The sequence below is a fragment of the Helicoverpa zea genome, chromosome 8 (assembly GCF_022581195.2).
Source record: "Helicoverpa zea isolate HzStark_Cry1AcR chromosome 8, ilHelZeax1.1, whole genome shotgun sequence".
In the NCBI taxonomy this organism is placed as follows: Eukaryota; Metazoa; Arthropoda; class Insecta; order Lepidoptera; family Noctuidae; genus Helicoverpa; species Helicoverpa zea.
Genome location: NC_061459.1, coordinates 5,883,510 through 5,889,014, shown reverse-complemented (window position 1 = coordinate 5,889,014; position 5,505 = coordinate 5,883,510).

The following is a 5,505-nucleotide window of genomic DNA, read 5'->3' as shown; positions in this document are numbered from 1 at the left end:
CCTTTCTTAACTGGTATTTTTATTTCCTTAAAGGTCTTCATAATTTCAGTTATCTACTACGAAAAAGTTAAAATGCTAACTAAAACATTTCACTAAACCAGTATTCTCGAAACAACAGCTATCTGTTACAAACAGTATTTGCAGTGCGAGTTTGTAGTCCGTGTGTTGTGCCGAGGTCGGTTGGCGCGCGTACGCTGTGGTGCGGCCTAATGTTAAGGCCAACGTGGACGGCATACGATCCCACTACGGCTTTTATCACGCCATACGCGGCTTCTAAAACGCATAATTACTTTAAGAACAAATTATATTAATAGGGTTCAACTATTGTTTAGTGTGTAATTTCTAATTGGCTGTTAGGTCATTTTGGTATAATTTTTGGGTATTAATATTAACTAACTTAAATATCGTGTTTGTGTGTTGCTGTTGAAGCTTTTGCTTGCCATGGGATTGGGTTAAATTTTTTTCCGAGTAGATTTCATTTAATCAACAGTAGATACTTACTATGTAGTTTTAAACGAAAAACATGGCGTCTCATAATATTACATACTGTTTTTTATTATAATGAAGGCATATAATTTACTTAGAAGTTTATTTTGAATGTAATTAAATAAAATTTAATAAACAGAGTAATAAAAGTTGCCAAGAACTTTGAAATAATTAACAAGCAATCTCAAGAGTATATTACACGGGCGATCTCCCACCGTCGCTAATCCCACTCTAATTGGTGGTCAGATGGCTATTGGACTTGAAACGGCAAAGCCAATGCAATTACTGGGACAAAGGATTTACTCTATAATAATAATTATATTTATCTGCCTAGGACATCGCTTATCTTAATTTAAAAGTAATTTCAAAGGTCGCGAAATTTTCAGATAAAAAATGTTCAACGAAATAACTATGCGCAAAGAAAAGAAAAATGATTGATAGTTCCAAAGTATATTCCCAAACAACTTGTAAAAGAACCGCTGATATTGAAAATCGAACTTGAAACAACATTTCCCAACACAATATAATCTGAAGTAAAGTCATCTCCGACATGAAAGAAACACATCGAAATTCTTAAGGGGAAATATTACTTTGCAATCGCGAAATTCTTCGCTGAAACAACTCTTGGGAAGGTAACGTTCATTTCGACAAAAGACGAGCAATATTCCGTGCACAAAGGAAAGCACCCGATATATTCAATGCAGTGACACAAGAAATGGCGGCACAAAGCGGTAACAAAGCTCATATTGAGAGTAAGGTGATCTTCACACTGCCCCGCATCACGCTGCATCTTGCGTGTCGACGCACCTACGCGCGTTCCTGCGGGAGTGCAGATCTGCATCATCGTGCGGGTTTTTCACGCACTCACGCGCGTAGGTGCGTTTTGTAAATTCAGGCACAGCGAGTTCCATTTTCAAATATACACGTCACGCCCATTCAAAATCACGCGCGGCATTGCGGGATTCAGTGTGCCATACCTTGCGTCTCGCCCCGCACCTACGCGCGGGGGTGCGTGTTTCTCCGCATGTATGTGCGTGATCCGCATGAACGCGCGTGGATGCATTTTCAGTGTGTTGGACTATGCGTGTTTTCCATACAAACGGAGATATTTCCATACAACGGAAAAAAACGCATCCACGCACTACGCTGCATCATGCGGGGCAGTGTGATAATCGCCTTACACGGCGCGCGTCCGCCGCTCCGCCCGCGGACACACCACTAATATTTTACCTCTTACATTTTATTAATAGTCAGTCGATGTCGTGCTTGTTCATTATCTCTCATTAATATTGATACTGTATTATTATTGAAGTTGTTTGTGAGCTTTTTCACGTTATTATGGGTAACGACGGAAATGAAAGACTGCTCTCTAATCTTTTATGATTAATTACTTTCATGTTTTCTGTTGTGCCTTTTAGTTTTAAATAACTTTTAGTAGTAGAAATAGTTTCAGCCGTGTCCGTGGGAAGTACTTACCGCTCCCATATAGGCAATTTAATAATGAAATATTTTTTAAGATTTGTGCGTTTAAGCTTACAAACCAACAACTCTTTACCTTTTCAATAAATAATACATAGGTACATAATGTTAGTGGATTTAGGTTTTTTGAAGTCATATAAGTGGAATTATTTCTAGAAAGAAAGAAGAAATGAAATTTTATAGAGAAAGTATGAAATAAAATATACCTAATCTTGTTCTTAAGATAAAATTATTATTTTAGAATAATTGTTATATTTAATAATCGAAAAAGCGTTAATAATCAAACGTTTTATTTGACTTTACTAAAAATATATCTACAATTACATCTTTCTTAGACTATCTTTTTTTAATGATCTGAACAATAAGATACTTTTTTTCACACTGTCTTCGTTGATTTTTATTTGCATTATTCCAAATAGTTTGTTTCTCTACTAGTTAACATTGAAATCACTGCCTAAGTAGACATTGTCTGATTCAGAGTAAATCGAATTATATTTAATACTATTTTGTAATCAAAGTATGTTTAGTAAGTTATACACCTCATTTCGTTTAATTTTGACCCATAAATCTTTAGAAGTTTTTTTTCCACTAGACGGATATTTGTGTAGTTACTCTTTAAAGGTGGAATCTTCTGTGAAGAGTTTGTATCTAACTATCAAGTTAATTATAATAACTTACCCGATAATTATTGATCTTTGTTAAACTACGCGTGTTTTCACAGTAATTTTGTCAGCGGAAATGTATGAAATGCTTAGTAAAATCCATGATTTTCAACATTACTGATAATAAAAATAACACCATCATCTGCAGTCTTTTTGCAGTTGTGTTTAATTTATTATTATATTTATGTAAGTACTAGTGTTTTGCATGGACTGACAGCCTATCCGACATTCTTATTGGGAAGGCCAGTTGTCAGACTTCTTGGGTTCTGATTGCCGGATGTGTCCAAAGTCCAAATGATAGCTTGTACCTACCCAATTTTGAAACAAGATTAATATAATAGGAATAAATTATTTTTTAAGAAATCTATATTCAAGTATTAATTAAACCCATCTTTTAATGTAAGTTTGTTTTAAGGGAATCCTTTTTTAGGATACTCAACAAAATAAAAAAAAAACTACCATCGTTTCACAATATTTGTATTTTTTTAAGAAATCAATTTAATAGTCTTCTTCAAACATGTAATTTAATAATGTCACATACTAACTTGCTGTTACCTAGTTTACTTAAAATTAGGAAAGTAAGCTGTTAGTTAATATTTATACAAAAATAAACGATTACGATGTCGTGGGAAGTTAATTAATACTTATTACGGTAATTTGTACTGTTGGAACAAAATTGTACCTACACGAAATATTATCGTTTTTTATTAGGTTGCTTAGTGTTCATTTTAAATCTTAAAATTATAGAGGAATAAGTAGTTGATAGATTTTCACACACTCCGACTTTCACCCGCTTTTCCGATTAAACTTCATCGCGCAACTGGATAAAAAAGGCCTATAGCTTTCCTTGATAAATGGGCTAACCAACATTGAAAGAATTTACCAAACCGGTTTTTTAGTTGCTGAGGTTAGCGCGATCAAGCAAACAAACAAACTATTTAGGTTAATAATATTAGTGCAGTCCGAAATTTGAAGACATTCTCGTCTTTTGAGTCTTCAAGCAAATAAAAGAGGTACAAAAACCTCTTCATAATATATTTCTTGCATCTAAACCATGGGGAGTCTTAACACAGGTAATTATAAATATAAATCTTTCGATGCCCAAAAAAAGTCGCATAAAAATAGTACATTTATTATTGACACCACTCATCTGAAACTTTAAAACTAATCTTCAATCCAATAAATGGTCCTTACCGAAAATGTAATACATAATTGAACAGCTCAATCTGTTGATAATATTTTTTCTTGCTACTCAAACACTAATCAGTCCAACTTAGTACAGAGTTTGAGAAATAATTCAAGAGATTTACGCATGCGCCTGTTTTACGCGCCACCCCTCGAAACCTTACGACCGCCTCTCTGGCGGGCACATTACCTGCAATATGAACCCTCAGATCTTAAACATAAAGGTTTCTACTTCGCACGCTCGTCATCTCGCGAAATTTTGAGGCTCCCGTCATCTTCAGTTCTAAAGCCGTCATTATGTTCGCGTACGAAGAATTAGATTTTCGTGACGTATTCTCCCGAATTCTCACTCCATCGTCGGGAAAGGCTTCAGGGATGTGGTGAAAGGGAAACTGGACTTTATTCTGTGCGTGGCATGGTTAGTATTTGGTCGTTTGCGCTTCAGTTGGAAGGATAATGTTTTAGAGTAAAGAGTACAGCGTTCAGTCGGCTGTGAGCCTTGAAGGTGAGTGCACTGAGCACTCTGCCCGGATCCGCGCCGCGAGCGTAACTTAGTTCGTAACGCGGGAGAATGTAGATTTAATTCTATTTTCATTTCACAACTTGTGGTTAGTAAATGCATTCCACCATGCTTTAAAATTTTTGCCTAAAATATTTACCAATACAATAGAAAGTTATGCATTTATTAAATGGCATTACAGTGAACTTTGTTACTATTTCCCACCTAGGGCCAAGTCTGATCTAAATATTGGTGGGATTAATAGTAGTGAGTATATAGAATTTAATTTGTTCTTCAAACCTTATCTAAAACTTTCGAAATTCGATAGTTTTATCTAAGTTACGTTTCCTTAAAACTTTAACTCACTAACTCCAACCATAGACATGTATCTATTTGCATATTGATTAATGTTGCGATTCCTCCTGTTACGAAATAAAATAACCCCAGTCTGTAAATTAAATTAAATTGTGTTGCTGTATCTTGTAAATAAATAAGAGGGAATGTAAATCGTAGTTAGCGTGGCCGGGCGGCGGGCGCGGGGTGGCCGGCCGATCCTGGCATATTTGCTGTTTCGCCGACATTCCCCAGTTAATTAAAGCCCATTTGTACACTGTCTTGCGAAATATAATTTATGAAACGAGAAAACCTTTAACCTTTAGGAAATATTTGGATCTTAAAGTATCTATTCCTATTAGTGAGCAGGTTCTTAATTTACGTAATAATTTACAGGTATTTTTTTATGACTTAATTAATATTCTAGATCCCCTGATACATAATAATTCTTTCGCAATTTTTGCTATTGTTCCCCACAATATAACTAAGCGCAAAAGGTATTGATAAACAAGTAGATGCCTCCACTCCACCTCCTTGTCGATTCCAAATAAGCCCGCCTCGATCCCAAGCTCCGCCTACCCGTAGAAGATAAATAAGTGCTTATGTAAACAGTTTTATATACTCCCTTGTATACGGGTACATTGTCCTCCAATATACATCTGGGTAATGGTTATATAATCTGCCACAAGATTGTCAACTGTTGTCTTGAGATGTAGTCTATTGTACCTTTGAGATACGTTCTGAAGTATAAATTACTTTTCAGTATAAGTCGATTATAAGTCGAAGTTATCCTTTGCCGTTAATTGTAAGACAAGTGAAGTATATGCCATAGTATAACTTATTGTTAAAAATACAAAAAAA